This window comes from Mytilus trossulus, chromosome 9 (assembly GCF_036588685.1).
Source record: "Mytilus trossulus isolate FHL-02 chromosome 9, PNRI_Mtr1.1.1.hap1, whole genome shotgun sequence".
Taxonomy (NCBI): domain Eukaryota; kingdom Metazoa; phylum Mollusca; class Bivalvia; order Mytilida; family Mytilidae; genus Mytilus; species Mytilus trossulus.
The window spans coordinates 16769547-16795070 of record NC_086381.1 but is presented as its reverse complement, the minus strand read 5'-3'; the positions used below and the strand labels follow the sequence as shown (position 1 = coordinate 16795070).

The 25524-nt window shown below is 31.5% G+C and overlaps 1 pseudogene; it reads left to right on the top strand.

Annotated features, from left to right (window-relative positions):
• The window catches only part of LOC134684333 (uncharacterized), a 285814-nt pseudogene that overhangs the window by 13525 nt on the left and 246765 nt on the right, over positions 1 to 25524 (top strand).

Genomic DNA, 25524 nt, shown 5'->3' with positions numbered 1-25524 from the left:
TATTCTAATCCTGAAACTAATTTTATGAATTATATAAAGGAGAAAGTTCACATAGGTTAAAATTGGCCCTAATTATTTTTATGTTTTTTAAATCGGGTTAAAAAATTACAAATTTCACATAGAAATACTTGTGTTGATACTTTTCAGACATAAATATATTGTTTTGCCACCTTCCTGTATAATTTATATTAGGTACTTTAACAAAAGTACTGATTTATTTAGCATTTAGGTTTATGAAAAAGACCCATTTACAAACCAAATTGTGACCTTCTTGGTGTTTTATGATAAAAGTTGATATTTCAGTCCACTTTGTGCCACAAGTGAACCTTGTCCTTTGATAGATCATGTGTAAGCAACTTTTGTGGGAATATCAAAAGAAATTAACTTAAACATTGAATTTATAGATAAGAAGGAGTTAAAACTGCCATTGCCATCCAAAGTAAAAGAAGAGAGATAATCATGATCATGAAGGATGATACAAATTACTGTCTCTAGTGCTTCTCTTTTAAACAGTTGGATGAACATGATTTCAAGGCTGTAAATACTGTGGATTCATTTAATATCATCGATACCGATTTTCCTCTATAGTGACACCTTTTGACGCCACCCCCTTTACTCCATAATGACGCCTTTTGATGCCTGTGTAGTACCTCAGTTGAAACGCTTTGACTACAAAGTGTCTGCAGTAGACTAAATAAAATGTGTATCTAATATGGAAAGAAACATAGGAATATCTGACTTAAATTTATTTGATGAAAATATTTGTTTTTTTTTTACTTGAAAGCATATTTTCAGAATTTTATTGAAAAATTGTATGCGAATCAAGTAAGCAAAAAAAAAATTGACTAGGGGAAAGGGTTTAGGAATACTTGCATGTTCATAGATAATTTTTTTCATGGATTTGCCGAAATCTGCATATAAGCCTTTAGAAAATTTGGTAGTCGTTGAACAATTAATTTTGTGATTCACCTGTTCCCAATAAATCCATTTGGTCTCCAACAAATAATAATGAATCAACAGTACCAAATAATCAAAATGAGCATGGAATTTAGTTCAACAAGACATAATTTGATATGGAGACTGACTAAGTATACACGTTTTTGTTAACAGTTTAAGCGGAAGAAACCAAAGGTATCTGTGAAGCAGCTATTGCAAGATCTCAAGAGCAATGTTACATGTATTAGAGAGAATCCAGAAGAGGGTTTGTATTCTTTTACAGTATATATACCCACTAATTCAGGCCTTGTTATAACGAACATACAAGAAAGTAGTACAGATTTTAAACAAAATAGTTTGTACACATAAATGTTAATTTGTAAATAAGTTAAAAAAAACTGTAATTTGACATCAAATGATCACTGTCGAACCCTATTTGAATGCATTTTTGTTGTTGTAACAAGTCTTACTATTTTTATGCTCCAAATTTATGGGCATTATTTTTTCTGGTTTGTACGTCAGTTCATCCGTCTGTTCGTCCTGCTTAAGGTTAAAGTTTTGGTTGAGGTAGTTTTTTATGAAGTTGAAGTCCAATCAACTTGAAACTTAGTACACATGTTCCTTATGATAAAATATTTCTAATTTTAATGCCAAATAAGAGATTTTACTGCATTGTCATGGTCCATTTGCAATTGGAATTTTGTTAAATTTTGAGCTCAGTCCAGTCTCTTGATTTACCTTTAGACAAAATAGCTATGCATGATTGAAATTTGTGAATTTAACACAGAAAGCAACGCAGATATGAATCAGTGGTTTCATTCCTTAATGAACAATAATTATAGTTTTAAGTACTGTATATTAACCTAAAGTAGGAGTTAAAAACGGGATAATGATACTGTTAATTTACAGGTTCCCCACTTGCATCTTATTGTTTCCTGAAGTCACTAGAGATCATGAAGCTGATGCCAGATGAAGAGATTGTTAAAGTGGCAGATTTCTACTTCATTCAACTTAAACCATTGTATGTAATATTGTATAGATATAAATACATTATTTTGGGGAGATAGACATCATCTGGTTAGCTTTATTTCAAACTCCTCTTTGCTTGTGGAATTTGTGGTTTCACATGACATATAGCAGTGAGGTGTTAATTCTTTAGGTATCAAGGCCATATCAAGCAACTTGCATGTGTCCAGATGTCTTATGACTAAAGGATTTGTAGTAATGACCAGTTAACATACTATTTTAGATTTTTTTTTATTAAGAATAACACAGAAAATAGTAATGGTGTATTTCCTTCTGATTCATCTACAATTGTTTAAACGAGAACTAACTCATTATAATATAATGACAAAATATATTTCTTTGCTTAGAGCTAATTTTGTAATGCATGTAGAGTAAGATTTTAGTAAGCTAGCTTGCTTTGTTTATAAATCTTATTTTGGATGATGTCTAATCAAATTTAAATATGTTATATACAGTTTTAACTACACGATCTATATTATGTTTGCAGATGTAAATCTTATTTAAAATGTTCATTCAAACTTTTATAGAAACAAGGCAAGCAGGCCAAACAAACCCAATGCTACAAGCATTATGAAATTAGCTATCATACAATGCAATTTTTAAATTTTCAATGTTGGATCAGAAAATAAAAGAAAAAAAATATGCTTTTCCATTGCAAAAGAGGGTCTATTTAGTGATCATGAATAACTTTTATATGTTAATATTTTTTTACAATTATGTGCAAGAGGTTCATTCATAAAAGTCAGATTTTTTCCTCTCACAAATTTCAATGGGTTTATTAAGTAAAAAATGTTGATTTCAGGTTAATGAGAAACAAAGAAGCCACAAAAATAATGGTTGATGTTTTTGGTGCCTCTGGAACAGACCTTACCCAAAATCTGTTAGCAGAGAAAATATTGAGAGCAGACAGAGCTAATCCTACATTGATTGTACGTCTAATGACACATATAGTAGGCATGGATGAACCGCCAGTTGAGGTATGTCATATTTATGTTATATGCTAGATGCATGTTTCGTCTTCAAAGAAATCATTTGTGACGCTGAATCAATCAACGAAGTTTAAAAGTCTAAATAAAGTGAGAACTGAAAGAGCATTTAGGACCCAAAATGCTGAAAGGTTTTGCCAAATACAGCTATGGTCATCTATTTTTGTGGTAGAAAAATCTTTATTTTTGAGCAAATTACAAAGTTTTTTAAACCCAAATTGTTATACACACAACAACTTTGATTACTTTTAGGTCTGTTGTGTGTGGAACAAGACATGATAAGTGATTATAAAATCCTGTAATATATGATGTGATTGATATTCAGAAATGAGTTTTAAATTTCATTAAAGATAAATCCTTAAATATATTGTAGAACATTACTACCGCGATGGAAGATATTTGTTTCAAACCAGAGAAGTTTCCTAGTTATATGTATGAAGGGGACCTTCACAACAGAGTACTTCTGGCACTAGGGTCAGTAGCACACAAGTTATCTAAAGCTGGACAGACAGACAAAGCTACAGAGATCATCAACAGAGTTCATAGTATGATTGGACTTCATGGTTAGTATCTAAGATTTAGATTGGACTCAAATATAAAGGAATTTGTTTTACTTATATCCTTGACCAGTCAATCTAGAATTAATTTGACCCTTAGGCTTACCTAATTTAATTGCAACAGTAGATTTTTAAGTTTTTATCTTTAGCATTATACCCTTAATATACACAGAAAAAGGTCCCATAAAGTCTTACTTAAGGAAAAATAAAAAAGTCACGAATTTTTAGTTCCTATGGAGATTTAATTTTTCCATTGAAAAAGGGAGAAATATCAATAAAAAATTGCTACAAAATTTGAACTTGACCACTTCTATTCAACAGAATGTATCGATCCGTCTTTAGAGTATAAAAAACATCTCTACAGGTATGTTCATACCTTTTATCAAGCTACAACCTAGATTTCATAATTCATTAGTTGACCATTTATTGAATTTTTCAACATGTCAAGGTAGAGAATCTCAAATTTGATAAAAAGAAATTAAGCATATTGTAGCGGGTCAATTGGCGAAAAGGGCAGAAACACATACACCGAAAACTTTGGATATAAAATCCCGACGTATTAAATCAAAACCTCTGGCAACACCCTAACAATGAACTGAAAGAAGGGGTTCTTGATACTGACAGCAAACAATTCATATTTAAAGTTGCAAATACTTTATTTCTGACAAAAGTATATATATATAGCATAACAATAACATAGCAGTGGCATATATTTGAGATCACAATTTTAGTCAAGCTCAAGACCAATAAGAAAAACAACTTGCAAATTTATCAATAATAAGTACACCTTTAAGTGAATTTCCAGACAACTATTGCCTAGGGTATCTTTTAAAAAGGTTGATCAAAAATACTAAAACTACTCATAAAGAGTATAATACTGTAACATTAACTGCTATGATGTTCTCTCGTTTGTTGAGAATAAGAGCAGATATGGACAAAAATATTATTAGTACTCATGTATCCAAGTACATCTGTCCTCACAGAACAAAATAATGGGTGTTTATGTATTAAAAGTACATCTGACCTCACGCTAATTATACTGGGACGTAATTCATGAAAATAAATATTATAATTATAAGAACTAGAATTTTTCTTAAACAGTGTAATCGCTTCCACAGGCTAACACTATAGTCTAGATTTCTAAACTTGGTTATTACAAAGTTTACTTATGGGCAATTATGTGACTTATTGAAAGCTTTTAATGATGGCAAGAGTTTAGTAGAGACTTTGTATTAGCTTCCTTTCACTAAAAACGTAAGTCTCACATTTATGATAGAGTTTAGTAAAGACTTTGTATTAGCTTCCTTTTACTAAAAACGTAAGTCTCATGTTTCCTTGACCTTTATTCTTAACAGTGAATTTTAGTGAAGTTAAAATCAAGAACTATAATTTTATTACAATAATGTTTGTTGAGACATTGTTTTAGTATCCTTTGGCTAAAAACGATTGTCTCAAAAGTGACTAGAAGATTATGAATGACAAAATATGGCAAGAAGTACAATTATCTATTTTACTAACAATGTTCCTTTAAAGTTTTGACTGACTATACATGTATAGATATTTGATTACAAAAATGATGTTTTGCATTATTGTACAAAATGATTGACTAACTGTTTTGGTCTTTTAACCAAAAATATGGAAGATTTGTACTAGTTTCCTTCACTAGTAATGTGTATTTCTATGTTTATCTCATTGTCTGAAAACCCTTTTAGAACTCTTAACTAGTGCAAAAGACTTAAATTTACTGAATCACCCTTTATCAGTGACATGAAAATTCTATATAAGTATTGTCAAAATTGTTCCGTTAAGTTACATGAAAACTTCAGACAGTGATTCGGCAAAAAGTATTATTAACGTACGAAATTTCTCATCAGAAAAAAATGTATATGTAAATTCTATGGTTTATGTATTGTAATTCAATTTAAACCATTATTATTAAACAATGACAAATTCTCATAATTTTCCTAGATTCCTCAAGTTTTCCGTGAAATTTTGGTAAAATATTTGCGTAAATCGTTTTTAAACAATTATATGCACTTTAAAATGTTAAAAACTTTACAAAAAGTAAAGTAAATCTATTATTCTTACTTTCAAAAGAATATCTCCTTATTGTTTTATCAACGTCTTAGCCAGAATGACGTCAGACTCGCGTTTTTCTCTTTTATACTTGTACTTAAAAATTGTGAAAGTTTTTGTGCATTTTCCGTGCAGTTTCTGTGCGATTTTCTACCGCGCAACTGCAAGATTGAACAGTAAACCAATGGAAATCATTTGCGGCATTTCTCACTTCGGCCGTTATGAAATGTTTATATTTATTAAATAGATATACAAAAATCATTCTCAGCGACTTTATATTTGTTAAAATGTTCGTTCTGTAAATAGAATATAATAATTAAAACTCTTTCCAATGAGCTAAAAATACTCGTGACCTTCCGTAATCGTTTGACCAATGAAAACGCTTCAGTACCGTTAACTAAAGATGGCGCTGAAAGGAAGCCAGGTGCTTGTCTGTCAACGAATTTCGACAAGTTATGAAGTTTAACAAAATGTTATGACATAAAACTTGTAATTCCCTATACCGAAATGACTTGAGGAAACTGTACAGATAAGTAAGTTCACATGACACAATCAAAAATGTACATACGAGTAAAAACAACACTCGGTTCAATGAAAGTAAATAAATACGGGGACCGTCTCATAACAGTAAATAACAGATTTAATTCCAACATTCCCAATAGTAAAGAGTAGATACAATTCTATAATAAAAATGACTGCATTATAACATATTCTGACAGTTGTTAGTTATTTGAATCTGAATAAAATTTATCCTGAAAAGGGAATGCACTGATTCTATCTTTGTCTCTGAATAAGTAGAGTGAAATTTAGAATTGAACAACATACAATTATACACATTTGAAGTTTTAATAAAAGTAGTTATTATAAGTACAATTGATAAATTGTACCCGTCACAATATATTCTTCTTTTTTGTGTTTAAAAGATTCTTTAAACAAGGTAGATGCTGAACTAATATAATATGCAGATATAAACAATACCAAATTATCACATAGTTTTTTTATGCCCCACCTACGATAGTAGAGGGGCATTATTTTTTCTGGTTTGTGCCTCCGTTCGTTCGTTTGTCCGTCCGTCTGTGCGTCCGTTCGACCTGCTTCAGGTTAAAGTTTTTGGTCGAGGTAGTTTTTGAAGAAGTTGAAGTCCAATCAATTTGAAACTTAGCACATGTTCCCCATGATATGATCTTTCTAATTTTAATGCCAAATTATAGTTTTGACCCCAATTACATGGTCCACTGAACATAGAAAATGATAGTGCGAAGTTCAGGTAAAGTTTTTGGTCAAGGTAGTTTTTGATGAAGTTAAAGTTACATCAACTTGAAACTTAGTACACATGTTCCCTATGACATGATATTTCTAATTTTAATTCCAAATTAAAGTTCTGACCCCAATTTTCACGATCCACTGAACACAGAAAATGATAGTGCGAGTGGGGCATCCGTGTACTATGGACACATTCTTGTTTCAAAATGGTCACAAAGCTACAAATTTGCAATTTCTTTAACCTTGCTTTCACTAAAAAATGCACAAATACAAAATAAAAATGCCCATAACACTTTGGTTTTGTGCGTTAATGAGCAGAAGATTATATAATACATGTATAGTCAAATACAAACTTATAACCCCACCAAAGTATCATACTTTACATTAATTTTAAGAAAATCATTCAAAACTTACAAAAAAGACTCAATTTTGTGGAGTTATCTCCCCTCCCAATGTTAAATTGCTTTGGAAATTAAATGCTGATTTTGAGTTTTCCTCAAGTTAGATTTTATGGGACTTTTTTTTGTGTATATTTAGGGCTTAATGCTATAGATTAGAACTTCAACATTTTCTGTTGCAATTAGTTTGAAGTAAAAACTTAGTTACACTGGACTACAAAGGTTAAACATAATCATGACATTGTTTAGATTTTTTATCTTAGCAGATTTTGGGGTATTTCTTTCACCAGAAGAAGAACTTGAAAACATTCCAGTTAATATAGATTTGTTAACATGCAACATTTTAAAAGGGACTTGACATTTCTCCAGATAACTTGCAAAGCTATTAATAATTGTGCACCTACTATTTTAATTTTTGATTTGAGTGATTTGAGTTCACCAATACCAAAACATTGATTGCATTTTCAATTTACTGGTATATGGTTTGGAGATGGAATGCAACTTTTGCAAGACTTTTAAATATTTCATTGGTTAAAATACACCTTCTTTTTGACAGACCCTTGGTTATACAGACAGAGAAGATCATTCCAGTCCAGACTACAGAAGATGGAGTATGATCGTTATAGAGCAGTTTTACTGGAAACATTGGGTAACGCTAGAATGGATCACTCTTATGATTATATCATATCACATATCAATACTACAAACTCACCATGGATCAAACGGGCTGGAGTTCATGCTCTTAGGAAATATAACCACCATGATGTAAGTATTACTGGAAACATTGGGTAACGCTAGAATGGATCACTCTTATGATTATATCATCTCTCACATCAATAAGTACTACAAACTCACTGTGGATCAAAAGGGCAGGAGTACATGCTCTAAGGAAATATAACCACCATGATGTAAGTATTACAGTAAACATTGGGTAACACTAGAATGGATCACTCTTATGATTATATCATCTCTCACATCAATGTATGAACAGGGATCCATACTTTTAGATAAAGACAGTATTGTAATTTATTTTTCAAATATCCTATAAAATAATGTAATGTTTGGCGCATAAATTATTTCAAAGAGTATGAACAGCATATGAGACAGTTATTTGACATTTTGGTTCCCTGACTGGGCATAGACACAAATGCATCCATTTTTGATGATATATAAGGTCCTTTCCCTTGAAATGTGTTAAGGTAAAAAACAGGAAAAAAAATATGTTCATTTTCTATATTGTAATGTTCTGGGGTTTCTTTTCGGGATAGCCGTCGTCACTTTTGTGGGCCTCCGGTGAAGAAAGTAATAATAAACATCGTATTGGAGTTCATTAACTGTATTATTTCTGTTTAAGCAATAATACTTGAGATACAACAAATACATTGGTTTATGTAATAAGTAATACAGCAAGGTGCATTACTTGCAACAAGTTTAAGAAAACAACATTTCTAACAAAAATCTACTTGGGACACAGCATTTTAATAGTCTACATACTTGGACGACAATGATTTGTGATTTTGTTTTTATTTTCAGGCAGCCAACATATTGCTGACCACTGCATTATATGATGATGATGAGAATGTTAGATATGAAGCACTGTTGATGTACCAAGCTCATCCAAAGTCAGTCTTACTAACACCATTAAATGCCAGGTAAAACCAAATATGTTAAATATGAAGCTACTTGATGTACCAGGCTGATCCAAAGTCTGTCTTGCTTAATCCATTAAATGTCAGGTAAAACTGAATGTTAGATATGAAGCTCTACTGATGTATCAAGCTCATCCAAAGTCTGTCTTACTTAATCCATTAAATGTCAGGTAAAACTGAATGTTAGATATGAAGCTCTACTGATGTATCAAGCTCATCCAAAGTCTGTCTTACTTAATCCATTAAATGTCAGGTAAAACTGAATGTTAGATATGAAGCTCTACTGATGTATCAAGCTCATCCAAAGTCTGTCTTACTTAATCCATTAAATGTCAGGTAAAACTGAATGTTAGATATGAAGCTCTACTGATGTACCAAGCTCATCCAAAGTCTGTCTTACTTAATCCATTAAATGTCAGGTAAAACTGAATGTTAGATATGAAGCTCTACTGATGTACCAAGCTCATCCAAAGTCTGTCTTACTTAATCCATTAAATGTCAGGTAAAACTGAATGTTAGATATGAAGCTCTACTGATGTATCAAGCTCATCCAAAGTCTGTCTAATTGCTTACACCTTAAAATGCCAGATAAAACTGATATAGATATATTGTATTTTCCTACACATAATTCTACATCAGTGGTCTTTGTGTGCTCCACTCAAGGATGATCATATTAGGTTGGAAAGATTGAAAATAGACAATAGACCAATTTCAAGCTCTTCTTAATAAAAATATGTAACATCAGGTGATCAGAGCTTTAATAATCATCATCATAAATATTATCCATATGTCTTATTAATAAAACACAGTCATGTTTCCAACAGGATGACTGCCGACTTGAACAAGGAACTAAAACACACCTTATAATTTTGAAAGCTGAGATATGCTTTGCTCATATGTGTACAGAAACCATATTTCTTAATTTTGAAAGATTCACAATAGACGAAATTCAAGCTGTTTTAAATGAAAAATATGTAACATCAGGTGATCAGAGCTTTAATAATCAACATTATAAATATTGTCCATATGTCTAAAACTAAAACACAGTCAAAAACTCATGTTTCCAACAGGATGACTGCCATCTTGAACAAGGAACTAAAACACAGCTTAGTATACGCTTCGACCTATAAAAATACTGTATTTTTCCTATTAGAATCAAAATAATTCCTTCATGTCATGCTCTATGCTCATTTTAACATGAATAGGCATTATATTTGGCCACATTTTACATCTCGCTAACACTCAGTGTAAAATATCGACAAATATGCTTACCCATGTTAAAATGAGCATAGAGCATGACATGAAGGAATTATTTCTTAATTGTAAATATTGTCCATATGTCTAAAACTAAAACACAGTCATGTCTCCAACTAAAGGACTGCCAACTTAAACAAGGAACTAAAACACACCTTATAATTTGGAAAGCTGAGTAATCCTTTGCTCATATGTGTACAGAAGTCACATTTCTTAATTTTGAAAGATTCACAATAAACCAAATTCAAGCTGTTTTAGATGAAAAATATGTAACATCCTTTAATAATCATTGTAATTGTTGTCATTGAACAATAGGCACATTCTGCAACATTATAAAACAAGCATTGTGACATTAAAAATTTAGGCTTTTAAGTAGTCAATAATTGATCTGATTGGTGACATCCTTCACACAGTAAATTGTATGAGTCTTCAGATGAATCGAACAAAAATCAAATTTTAAAACTGATTTATGGTAATAATTTGGACTGGTCAAATTTGTTATACCAGTGATTATTAATTGAAACTCTCAAAAAAGCAAAAAATAATAGGTTTTGCTTCTTGATATTTTCTTTTCATTTCTGAATAAAATTAATTTATTGTAGAAATGACAGTAATGAAACCAAAATAATAGATCCCTATGCTTCAGACATGCATTTTGTGGCTTTAAATCAACGATCAAAGAGAGGATTTTTTGAGGGACTACAATTTAGACTGCAAGCACCTGAGGTTGACTGGAGGAAACTGATTGGTTCTGAAGCTGTTGGTGCTTCATTTGGAATAAAAATGGAAAACTACCTGGATTTGAAAATAGGTTTGAAAGTTTGAAAGTTAAGAAATTATAATATTTATTTCACTTTTCCTATGACCACAACTTTCCCGATGACAACAATGATAAAGTTGTAAGATTAAGCATGTTGATCTAGTGTACATTTCCTTCTCATTTAGCAAGTGCATATATTCTGTGATTATTTCCTACTGGGCTTTAAACACACAAAGTTCAATCAATCAAATAAATTGTTCAATATAAAAATTTACTCAATATTAGAATTTACTCTATCTGGAGTTGACTGTGCACTTTTAACTTATCACTCCTAACTATATAACCTCCAGATTCATATACTCAACAATGCGTTGTTCATGATAGGTTTCAAACCTTTCTGTATTTCAGCTCCAACTAGTGGACATGTAAGATTGAAGGCCCAAGATGAAGCATATGCTAGAGTACATCTTGGTATAGTTAATATGAACTTGGATTTTTTCATGGCAAAACTATGCTTCAAAGGTAGCACTCGATACAACCTCAACATTCTACAGGTATATAAACTTTGCATATATAGGTCAATATATAGGTTGAACCAAGTCTAAAACTGGCTTATACTATGGATTCATGTATTTTCATGGGTACCAATTTTTGTGGAAAACTTGTCTTATCGTGGATACATGATTTATTGGTTTTACCAAAGTCTGCATAGAAATTTTTTTTGTGGGGAGGGGGTCAATTTTTCTTCCACATTTAAGAAATTGTGTGTAACAATTGCTAATTATTTTTATATATTCTGAGTGCAGGTTTGCTTAGTATTGTGCAAGTGCACAGTGTATTGCACAAAAGCAAGAAATTGAATATAAATTCAAATCATATAACCAATTCAAGTTCTTTGACTACAGTTATTCTGTGTCAGAAACCTATTATGGGTAAAATATTTTAAAACAATCCAAATTACACCTGTATCCAGCGAAAATATTGTGTCCAATTTTGACCCAACTGCTCAAGGTTGGGGCTCTGCGGTCATATCCAGCTGTGGTTGGCAAAACAATTTCATTGTAATTATTTTGAATTACAATAAGTTGTCAAAAGTAGAGACCCTATTAGATGTGCATATTTGTAAACCTTTGAGGTTAATAATTTAACTTACTAAGTAGAAAAAAATTATCAAGAACTCCTAATTAATGTCAAAACATGGATAATATTTTGTAGGAAAATGAAATGAAGAAAATTGGCAACCTGGCAAAAGGATTTGATGGTGCCATAAGAGGAATTGTGGGAGGGATTAAAGATGGAATCAATCTGTTTAAACAGATCATCTCGGGAAAATTGAATTTTAAACAAATGATTACAGACTTTGTGAAGTCTCTGGAGAATCTGCCAAAAACAGTATGTATTCATTTCCTTTACATATGTTGACTTTCAAAATCAGAGATTAATGGTGCAGCTGAGTTCACATGTAATTGAAATTTTATTGCATCAACTAATTCGAATTAGTTTAATTCGCATTCAAAAGGTTTAATGTCCTTAAGGTCAATTCAAATTTGAATTGCAATGCACATTGAATTTGCTTAACTGTCTGAAAGACGTTAACTTTTAATTTGTATCAACAAAAACATATTTTTAATGCGAATTGGATAATTCAAATTAGCCAATGCGAATCAATCTATATCAAAAAGAAGAGTGTGTGAACGCTATTAGTGAATTTGATTCGCATAGGATTCAAATTCAATTTGTATTAAATGTACCTGTGAACGAGGCATAAGTCAAAAGGTGCAATTACCAATATTTTTAGTTTATTACTGTGAAAACTTAAAAAACAAAACAAGATATGAAAGGATGGTCTTAAATATGCCAAAAAATGAAAAATACAAGGATGAAAGATAATATGGAATATTTAACCTTCATATAACATGTATAATATCACTTCTATTTAAAGGAAATCATGAAATTAAATCCCCATGAAATCTTATATAGAGACAAAACAACAAAATTTTAACCCTATGACAAGTTGTGTTACTACAGTATATTTTGTTTGTCAATTTCAGGTAGTGAAGCTGAGAGAAACAGCTATAGAGGTGACAAAGGCCCTTGGTAGAATTGATGAAAGAGATTTACCTCCCTTTATCAGACCAGTAAAAAGATTAGTGATGCATGTTACAAAGCTGTTCAACGATATCAAGTCAGATGTCATGACATTCTATAATGTAAATATAATCCTTTGAGTTGACATCAGCATTGGGGATAGTTTGATGCCCTCTGATTATTTGGTCTACCTTGACATTTGCATTTTGGGATACGATTGCATTCAAACAATCTGTAGACTTATACCATTGGCTCAGTGCCATGACCTCACGTCAATTGTTTTATTCTAAACATAAAGGAACATCTCAGATTCTTATGATTTTCTTGCTTTAAAAGGTAAAAACAAACAGAACAACTTTCCTATAATGTTCTTTTCATAATCTTCATGTTTGATATTTCCCTTGACCTATATGTGTGTTTTTAACAACACGGAAAATCAGATTTTTTTTTTTAGCAGTATTTATATTTAGTGTTTTTATAAATTTAGAAACATGTCAGAGGGAATTCTCCAGTTTTGATAAAAATGTGACAGTTCTCTGAATTCCGATAAATCTATTTCTGTCATATAAGAACTGAAGTGGAGTTTTTCTTATATGTCACCATTATGGAACTGATATTTGATATTGTACATCCATAAAGAAATAGAGAACCATCTAGGTCGTTTCTATGTATGTCTGCTATTGAGGGTTATTGTTGTTGTATAATTTTAAATCATATGCATCATTTGAATTAAAATAAATGTAGTCCACATCGTAAAGGTGTAACTGCAATACACTTTCACTCCATACTATCGTTTCAAGTTGTCCCCCTTCCGGAAGTAACTTTGATCAATTCTGAATCAAAATACAATACAACACGTTTAGAAAAATTAACTGGTTCTGTCGATAAATGTCTTATAATATTAAAAACGATTGCAATTTAAACCGAGGAATGTGTAAGGAAAGGAGTCATGACCACTGACCCAAAGGAAATTAAATATTTAAAGAGTTAGGAATGGGGTTCCTCCTAGCATTAAAGCAGGAAAATAGGTGATAAGATACGAAGTTAAATACCTTCTCTCACTCTGAGTCTCAGTGACTGCTGTGGAAAGTAAACTTGGAATTGATAGTACAAAAATAAAACATAATAAGTACATTGTTTATACACTTGTATCCAAGATTGTAACTAATCAAATTATGTAAATTACATTTTACATGTGCAGTATGAATTAGTTTTGAAAATAGTATTATCCAGCTACATGTATACATGTGTCAATGAAAACAATGGCAATCATATCCCTCAGAGCAATCTGCTCTTTGATTATTTATTATGGTTTATTTTTGACATACAGGACTATTTTTGATGATGACACATGATTAAAAATTTGTCAGTTTTGGTTGACAAGAGATGGGAAGTGATAAGCTGCTTTGTATTAAAGAGGCATATTAACATTGTTGGATTGCCAACCAGTTTATCATTAAAAATTGCTTATTAAACTACTTAGAATATTTATATTGCTTATTGTAGAAATTCAAAAAAAAAATCCAGGTTCTACTTGTAAAAGGTTTCCAGCTTAAACTATTCAATCTTTCATTTTAATTTTCTGTTAAGTCAAAAGTAGGGGGAAAATGTCTTCAAAATAATCCGATATAATTCCAGTATGGAAAAAACTGAATTAAAAGGCCCTCAATTTTAAAGTTTGTAATTGAAAACATAACATTAACCTTTTACTAAATAGAGAATTTGGTTGACCTTTTATTTTATTTATTATTTTAAATATCTATAATGTGTATTTTAGACGCTAGAAGAGACGGTAACAGTGATAATACCAAAGAGTGCCACAGATATTTATGAGGCCATCAAAGAAGTCATACATGCCTTTAGTATCATGTTAAAAGATCCTAAAACTGCCATTATTCAAATAGGCAAAGGTGTATTGACGTAAGTCTTAAATGTTTGTTTAATTGTGAAACATTTACCGTGTTGAATCTAAGTTGTTGTTTATAGACCTGTTCATATATATTTAATTGTATTTTTTATTAGATAAGCTGGTCACATCGGATGAATTGTGTCCACCATGAAAGTGCTTTTGTGTGCTTTGGTACTATACTCCTAAGTCTTTCCAAAACACATACATTGACTTAAATGAATCTCTCTATCTGTATGAACACATTAATTTTATCAGACTTTGTTTTGAGTTAATTTGAATGTTCAGTGTCCAGTGATTATTTATAAAAGTGTATTGATTTTATTTCACTAATTAACACCTTAAGTATTGTTCATTTAAATTCAGGAAAACCTTGGTAACTACAACCTGCATGTCAGTCAAGATTGACCTTGGTAGGGTTTTCATTTAGATAAGTTTATCAGAAACATATGATAAAATTCATGTATTTTTCCACTGCAGGGATTCAATATAAATATGGCCCCTTTTGGTCACAGATCAACTTGGAGATTATTATAAACACTTTTGAAAAGATTTCAAAACTATCCCTTTTAAGCTCACCTGGCTTGAAGGGCCAAATGAGCTTTTCTCATCTCTCTGCCTCCGTCTATATACCTTAATAATCATTGTGGCCAAATTTGGTTAAATTTTACCCAGTGGTTTCAGAGGAGAAGATTTTTGTAAAAGCTAACTATGACGGACGATAACAACAAACAACTGAAGACGGAGGCAGTATACTTTTCAGTTTTCAAATCGTATGTTTGACTTCATTGATTAATTGAAATATTTATATCAAACTCAGTTGATTAGTTGTAACAGAGAATACACACCATTGTTTTGAAAAATGATGTTACTCTGACCTCGTTGGCAGAGTTCAAAAAATATATGGGTCACTGAATATTCACAATATATTTCAGATCGTCTGTTGTTTTGATGTCAAAGATTATTTTATTTTTATGCCCCACCTACGATAGTAGAGGGGCATTATGTTTTCTGGTCTGTGGCTCTGTTCGTTTGTTCGTTCGTCAGCAGGTTGAAGTTTTTGGTCAAGGTAGTTTTTGATGAAGCTGAAGTCCAATTAACTTGAAACTTAGTACACTTGTTGCTTATGATATGATCTTTCTAATTTTAAAGCCAAATTAGACTTTTGACCCCAATTTCACGGTCAACTGAACATAGAAAATGAAAATGGGAGTTTCAGGTTAAAGTTTTTGGTCAAGGTAGTTTTTGATGATGCTGAAGTCCAATCAACTTAAAACATAGTACACTTGCTGCTTATGATATGATCTTTCTAATTTTAAAGCCAAATTAGACTTTTGACCCAATTTCACGGTCCATGGAACATAGAAAATGATAGTGCCAGTGGGGCATCCCTGTACTTTGGACACATTCTTGTTTAAACTTTTCTACAAATGAGTTTTAATCCAGAAAAAAGTAAAAACATTGCTTGACTGTACCTTAAGTTGAATATCTATATATCCAAATTAAATTAATTAAAGATATAATCCATGATCACAAATTGAATGCTTTGTTTTCCATTGTTGAAAGCCATGTGCTTTTTGGCGGGAAAATTCGGGAAACCCCTTAACAGAAAACAGTTACATTTCATTGATATTTTTAGACAGGCTGTTGGTTTTTTTTTTCATAATATTACAAACATAGAGATTATTTTCAGTGAAAATATAGCTCTTGCAAAACTTGGTACCCTGTAGGCCCCAATGTCTGACAGGAAAAAACCCTGTTCGCATCTCTGTCATGGCCGACATGCTTAAAAATAGAACATAGGGGTAAAATGCTGTTTTTGGCTTATAACTCAAAAACCAAAGCATTTAGAGCAAATTGGATAGGTGATTAAAATGTTCATCAATTTAGAATTATCTGCCCAGAAATTTTCAGATGAATCCAAAAACCTGTTGTTTGGTTGCTGTCCCTGAGTTAGTAATTTTACGGATGTTTGCAGTTTTTGTGCCCCATATATGGACATTAGTTTTTCTGGTCTGCTCGTCTGTTCGTTCGTCCATCTGTTTGTCCGTTCATCCATTCGTCCTGCTTCAGGTTAAAGTTTTTGGTCAAGGTAATTTTTGATGATCGATAGGCATCAAGTGTAAGTATTGCATCATAATTGTCTGTTTGAATAATTTAATGAAATTATTACTTTCCAGGATATACTTGTCTGAAGGTGCTATGATTGATGCAATAAAAAAGACAGAAGAAGCGTGTTTTTTCCTTAAAGGTAGCAATAAACTACATGTAATATGTCAAAATGGGATAAATATCCTTAAGTGAGACAATTATGCTACATAACATCTTGTTTAATGAAATCCAAATTTTGAATGAAAATTATTAAATAAAGGGTAATCTAAAAACAAAAGTATTGAATAAAAATATTAGATAAAGATGGAAATAAATCATCAAGTTATGAGACAATAAACTATTTAAAAAAAAAAATTGTAAATAGAAGACATTGATTTTTATCATTTTTTTTAGTGACAATTTATGAATGATATTATGACAGAAAAAAAAGAGTATTTGATATATGAATAATTTCAACAATTTTCAGATGATAAACCATACTGGTTTGACATCCCACACCAGTTTGAGATTGTAAAAGGGCTGTCCAAGGCTGCCTTTGATGCTATAGCCCATCACAGTGGAGATTGGGTCAAGGAAGAGATACAAGAAGACGTTGATAACATTGCTGCATTTACTAAAGGGAGACTATCCACTGTAAGTTGCTTTTGTGTTTATTCAACTACATCCTAAAAATCTGATTTAAAGATAAATGGAAAAATAAATGAAGTCATCATTATGTGCAAAAGAAAATATGAAAAGAAAATACTCCAACTCAAATACAAATAGAATGAAATAAGAAAATAGATCCATCAAAGATTGCTGTTAGTTATCATTAGAGAAGCAGAGAGAATCTCTGTAGTGATCAAAAGGGTACATTCAAGGACAAGTTTAGAATTAATACCAATGTATCAGTCCTAATGAAGCCAAACTGTGGAAAATGAATTAAAATATTTACAAATACAGTTATGTATACATGTCATTCAGTATACGCAAAATGTATGCCATCTAATAGACAAAAATGTTCTGTATAGTTTTTACTGAACTCGAATTAAGAATCCATTTTTTTTTACCAGGCATGAGTTATGAATTCATTCTTACTATTCTGTTTTAAAAAAACTTGCTCATTAGACACCAAACTATTAAAAGAATTATTTTATTTGAAAAAAAAATCAAGAAATTAATGATGGATATTTTGATTAAGATGATATTGTACTAAATTTTACAGGCTGTGTTGCAAAGCAATAAAGCATGTTTTTTTTTTTTTTTTTTTTTACGTATTTAGATATTTGAACATGTTATTTTCATATATTTTTTGTATCATAATTTTTATCAGTTTAAATCTTGTTCTGATTCACTTGAGTTTTCGCTGGAAAATGTTTTTGTTATCTTGAACAAAATAATTATTTAAGTATTTTTGATAGTTGGTATCTTATATACAACCTTATTATGGGATGTAGTGTTCTTTATAATTTTGAAAATAGTATGACTTGGACTTTTTCAAAAAGTGTTAATCCCTTTTATTTTATACTTGTTAAAAACCAGATATACATTAACACTAGATATGTGTTGCTCTAGGATTAATTGGGACCAATATAATTAGGGCCCTGCCAAAGGCGGGTCGCCCTATAGTGATCAGTATGTCCGTCCGTCCGTCCGTCCGTAACACTTTCGTGTCTGCTCCATATCTAGAGAACCATTATGATTTCATACTTAATACTTAACATGATTATTAACCAACACCAGAGGGTGTGTCATGATGTATGTACAACTTCCTAGGTCAAAGGTCAAGGTCAAAAACTTAGGTTTCCAGTTGACAACCCTGTGTCCTGTGGTGAAGATCTTGTCCGCTCCATATCTAGATAACCACTATGATTTCAAAGTTTATACTTGACATCCATTTTAACAACACCAGAGGGTGTGTCATGATGTATGTACAACTTCCTAGGTCAAAGGTCAAGGTCAAAAACTTTGGTTTCAAGTTGACAACCCCGTGTCCTGTGGTGAAGATCGTGTCCGCTCCATATCTAGATAACCGTTATGATATCAAAGTTTATACTTGACATCCATTTTAACCACCACCAGAGGGCGTGTCATGATGTATGTACAACTTCCTAGGTCAAAGGTCAACGTCAAAAAAACTTTGGTTTCAGTTGACAACCCTGAGTTCTGTGGTGAAGATTGTGTCCGCTCTATATCTATATACATTTTCAACTAAACATATATATTAACCAACACCAGAGAATGTGTCATAATGTATGCATCCTAGGTCTAAGGTCAGTCTGTCGGTCTGTCCATCCGTTCGTTGTTCTTAACAAGTTGTGTCCGCTCTACCTCTCGAGAACCGTTAATATTTCATACTTTATACTTGGTGGGTCATAATATATTGAAGGCATAATTCTAAAAATATGTGACAAATATCAATTGGGCAGCACCTTTAAACATATTGTTCAAACATCAATCCATATATCCAGAAGTCACCTTAGAGTAGTCAACAATGAGTTCACATCATGCAGTCATATCACTATTATACTATGAAAGTAAGATGAGAATATTTATCAGTTTTAACTAAAAATCTTAGATCAAAATCACACATGAGACTATGTAATAACTTCAAATAATGCTTCATATCAGATTATCCATACAACTTATTTACCCCACGTTATTGACAGCGGGGCCCACTGAGATGGATCCCATCTCAATGATATCTAGTTATTACTGTATTTTTTACTACAATTTAACAACTGAATGTTAAGGCTTTTGTTTAATTGCAGCTGTTACTAATTTTGTATTTCTGTTTCTGTATTTTCAGACTGCACTGAGAAAAGAAATCACCCAAAACATCACTAAGTTAGTACACGATCTGTTAGAACCCTTCCAACCCCTGGTGGGATTCATAGATCCATTCCTTAAGCTGTATAATACTGTGTTTGGTACAGTCAAAAACATCAAGAAGGCTTATGACATACTGAAAGAAGGGTAGGTAAATTACCCAGAATTCAATTCCAATATAATTACATTACATGTAAGTTTCATCTTATAAGTTATTTTTGTTGGCAAACAGCAATTTGTCATCATTCTAAAATTAACCTTCATTTCAAAATGAAATTATGACAGGAGTTTCCACAATAAAGTACAAAGGCAAATAAACAAAGAACTTGATAGAAATTGTGTTTTCATGACCATAGCAAAACATGTAATTATTATAAGTATTGAATGCTTCTTTCAGGAATTTTATAGGGCTGTAAAAGTGTTGTCTGTATGTACATGCTTAGAATGTAGTACTTCTGTGCTTCATACAAGATGTACTTCAGTCAACACTTTCACAAAAATTTGAAAATTATGAAAATTTAGGTTTGCCTTATATATTTGCTGTAAAATTTGATATTGAGCAAGTAGAAATTAGTGTTGGATAATCGGTTGAAATTACCAATCGATTATCTATTACAATCGGTTGACAGCAACCAACCGACTATCGGTTATAATCGGATCATAACACCTTGCCCTCTTTTTTTAAAGGAAATCATGCATTTAGTCTCATTGTACTTGTCTAATGTGTATATCCATATCATTGCAGAGTTTATATACCAGTATTCATATTTGTTGATCTTTTGTTTCCATTTCATATTCTGGCATAATTACTACTAAATTATAATTCTAGTACATTTGATAATTATCTATTTAGCAGTTAAAACAATGAATTAATAAGAATCAAGATTCATATTGAACATATTTTATCTCATAATTACCAACAGTGACACTAACATTTCTAAATTTCAATGGTGAAACTCGCAAAAAAAATTCAATAACATAGCTGTATGAACATTTGGATGCTTCAAATTAGGAAAAGATATATAAAGTTCAAGTTTTTTAACTTTTAGAAATTTAAAATTACCAGAAAAAAATAAAACAATGCATTTGCATTTTACAGTAAACATGGGTATTAAGCCAATGTTTGTTAATTCGTGTAGAACGCTTTTATTACTTTTGTAATCATTATTTTCTTTCAATTGTGTCATTCGTGTGTCTGAACTTACAATTGCAAGAATGCGGAATTTTTACATAGTTGAACCGTATCCGATTCGTGATTGTTATATTTTTATAAATGGCGGACAAATTTCGGAAAATTTACAAAAGTAAACGATGTTTGGCAAGCAATCTGGAAAGGAATATGACGTTTTTGATGCTACAAATGGATAACACATTAATAAAAGGCAACTTGCAACACGTTTTAATGAAGCAACGGAATTATTTTGTCTAAAATCAGAATTATTTGTACGCTCTCAAGTAACAAGTACCGGAATTGAAAGAAAGTATTTCATACAAAGTTCATACCATTCCATCAATCTGCAAATGCTTTTTGTCACGTTTATAAAGAAGGAAATTAGTTATTTCTTTAATTATAGGATGTATGACATTGTTACTGTCATCGACTGATATTTTTTGTAATATTGTTTGACTGCGCATATGAAATGCAAACAATAAACGGACCGGAAGTTGACAAGCTCAAAGTCCGGAAACTTTAACGACAATCGATTGAACAAAATCCCAATCGATTATCGACATCGCCAGTGCCAACCAACTGATTTCCGACTTATTCCGATCATCGGAACAACACTAGTAGAAATAGTTTTTAAAAGATTGAGGAATAATAGTTTTTTGGACTAATTTATACAAATATCATCATTAAAGTAAAAAAGATGTTTGGTAAATTCCATTGCAGGTACCAATTTGCCAGGTCCATCATTGACAGACTATTTGGTCCAAGGGCTCATAAAAAGTTTCCTACGGATACAAGACTTAGTGGGAATAGATGCGATGGTGAGGGGTTCTATCCTTCTAACAGTATTGCATACTGGTCAAAAGGAGTAGATCTAGAGATTGACGAACATGAAGATGTAAGTGTTAAGATTTTTTTAGTTATCCTTATTAAGATATCAGTATTTTATTAAAAATCACACTTTGGTCAGCTGCTTGACAATGATGACTATAAGAGCTAATTTCAAGATGCATGTAAATTAAGACTTTGGTTGGTTTGTTTGCTTTGATTGTATAATTATATTTAGCTTTGATTGAACATTATCAAAAACTCAAATTTAACTCTATTCATGTTTAACTCTGCCCATTTAAATTGTTTGCAGCTGTCAATCTTAATTACAAAGCATGAGCAAACTGAATGAATGAATGAATATATTTTATTGCAGAAGCAAACATATTGCTATAGCAAAATAACATAATATACAATTACAATAATGACATTAAACAAACAGAGAACAACATAATATGGTCATAATAAGCACATAATTCAACTGCTATGCAATGATCAAACTATTATACCAACCAAGCATGCAAGCCAACCAAAGTCTTAATGTGCATGCATTAGGAAATTAGCTCTAACATGTGAGCTCTTTTCTGGTCTGCCAGACATCTGCTAACTGTCTGCAAACACTTTGAATTTGTTTTCAATACTGTGGATTCATTATTATTCATTGGATACTTATTTTTGTGGGATAAGTGGGTACAGGGGAATCAGGAAGTAAAATGTTCAATGCATAACCTATTTTCAATAGGCTTTTGTTTTACATTGTCTTATCAGGGCCTTTTATAGCTGACTTTATGCGGTATGGGCTTTGCTCATTGTTGAAGGCCGTACGGTGACCTATAATTGTTAATGTCTGTGTCATTTTGGTCTTTTGTGGATAGTTGTCTCATTGGCAATCATACCACATCTTCTTTTTTATAATTGTATACAGATATTGGCCAAACCGAGAAACCTAATTTCATGAATATGCAAGTTTTCAGCAAAAATTGATACTCACTAATATAAATGAATCCAGAGTTCAAAAACATTTTGTGTCACTCTTACTTCAAGTAATACTCCAAAGTATATCTTTAAATTGTGTCTAAAGCTTAAGGGAATGACCATTAAACTTCAATTTTTTTTTCTAAAAAAATATTCTGATCACCAATTTGAGTGAAAAAAATATAATGGTCAAGCAGATGACCAAAAACAAAACAAAATTCTAAACTTTTTTTCTCATAGTGTTAAAATTTGAAAAAGTTGAAAAACAAATTTTTTGCACTTGCTGGGGATTGGTATAGAGTGGGGTGAGCATATTTGTCGGGGACACAATTTCACGGTTTTATAATATTGAGGTGTAAATACTTCAAAAGATGACTGAAATGGAACAATATTCCAGTAACTTAGATTTTTATAACAAATATGATTATTTTTAAACTACAACAAAATTGCGGCACTTACAGCAAAGGACCGAAAAAAGGACAACGATTTTCGGCCAATTTCCTGAATGGAAAAGATGATCTCAAAGAAGTATTTCTTAGTAAATCTTTAACTGATTGCCCTAAATTTCAGTTCTGTACACCTTTAAAATAAAATTGAGAATGAAAATGGGGAATGTGTCAAAGAGACAACAACCCGACCAAATAAAAAAACAACAGCAGGTCACCAACAGGTCTTCAATGTAGCGAAAAATTCCCGCACACAGAGGCGTCCTTCAGCTGGCCCCTAAACAAATATATACTAGTTCAGTGATAATGAACGCCATACTAATTTCCAAATTGTACACAAGAAACTAAAATTAAAATAATACAAGACTAACAAAGGCCAGAGGCTCCTGACTTGGGACAGGCGCAAAAATGCAGCGGGGTTAAACAAGTTTGTGAGATCTCAACCCTCCCCCTATACCTCTAACCAATGTAGAAAAGTAAACGCATAACAATATGCACATTAAAATTCAGTTCAAGAGAAGTCCGAGTCTGATGTCAGAAGATGTAACCAAAGAAAATAAACAAAATGACAATAATACATAAATAACAACAGACTACTAGCAGTTAACTGACATGCCAGCTCCAGACTTCAATTATATGAACATCAGGCACAATTCTTCCCATTAGGGGTTTAGTATCATACCATCATAACATATATGAGAAGAACATAACCTGTGTCATGCCAACAACTGTTTTTAGAATAAATATGTTTAGTTCCAACGTAAAGACCTTATCAGTGACTCAATATTAACGCCAAAATATGCAATCTTTAATGACTTGACAACAGTATCGTAATTATATCTCTTCTTAATAAGTCTATTCAAAGGTTTTGTAAGTTTCTGAGGTGAATACTGACACCTTTGTGCTTTATAAAGAATATTTCCATAAAAAATTGGATGTGAAATACCTGAACGTATAAGAAGTCTGCATGTTGAGCTATATTTACGAATGATGTCTTTATACTGATGATAAACTTTAGTAATTGTTTTGATTATTTTGTGATATCGAAAACCCTGGTGTAATAGTTTTTCAGTAATACATAAATTTCTCTCGTTAAAATCTAAAACATTGTTACATACACGAGCAAATCGTACAAGTTGAGATATATAAACACCGTAAGATGATGACAAGGGAACGTCACCATCTAAAAACGGATAATTAACGATAGGAAATGAAAAATCATCCCTTTTATCATAAATTTTAGTATTCAACTCTCCATTAGTGATATAGATATCAAGATCGAGGAAAGGGCAGTGGTCATTGTTAGTATTAGCTTTATTTAAAGTAAGTTCAGCAGGATAAATTTCATTAATATACATACTGAAGTCGTCATTATTGAGAGCCTTTAAAATGTCTGCTCTTGCCATCTATAATGAAATTGATTTGAAAAATATTGTTTAAAGCTGCAGTTATTTGGGTTTAAATAGATGTATAAAAACAGCGAATATGTGTCCCCCATTGACAAAACATCAGGCATTTTAAAACACCCTTTAATCTAACTTTTTAGATAATTATTTTCAAACAAACATGTTTTCAAGCTTAAGAATATTTTGCATTTGAAGTTATCTTCATATAGAAATATCAGTATACTTCAAAAACATATAGACCTGAACATAAACTGTAGAAAACATGGAAAGATATGGCAAAAATAAGCATCTCACTCTAAAGGTTTTTTAAAAATGTAAATTGTTTGTGAATTGAGGCATTTAATAGTTAAAAAGCTATCATCAGCACTTCGATCTTAGTTGTGATCCAATAGATATGATAATGATAATGGCGAGAGCAAGTAATGCTATTTACTGTAGTAATGTATTGTACAAGACATAAACAAATACAGCACTTTCCATTGCAGTCCTTCATCCTTAGAGGTTTTGGTAGAAAGTGCACAGTAGACAAATTAAGAGCGTGAATGATAAGTAAGATATCAGGACAGCTCATAGCATAGACTTAAATGATATTTGTTAATGTTCATTGATAATTGTTTGATAAATTGAACTTGAAGGTATAACATAAATTCTATAGTCATCTTAAAGGTATCTGAAGGTTTTCTGTAAACACTTATAAAATGTTTCTTTCCCCAGATTGTAGCCCCATTCCCTGGATACATAACGAGGACCCATAGAGACAATGAAGTGGTAATTAAAGCAACTGGTGGATCTCTCCAAGATGTCAACATATACATTACCAACATCCATCCTGAAGGTGTAGACTATCCCAGTGATGAGAATGACAAAGGAAAGTTCGTAAGT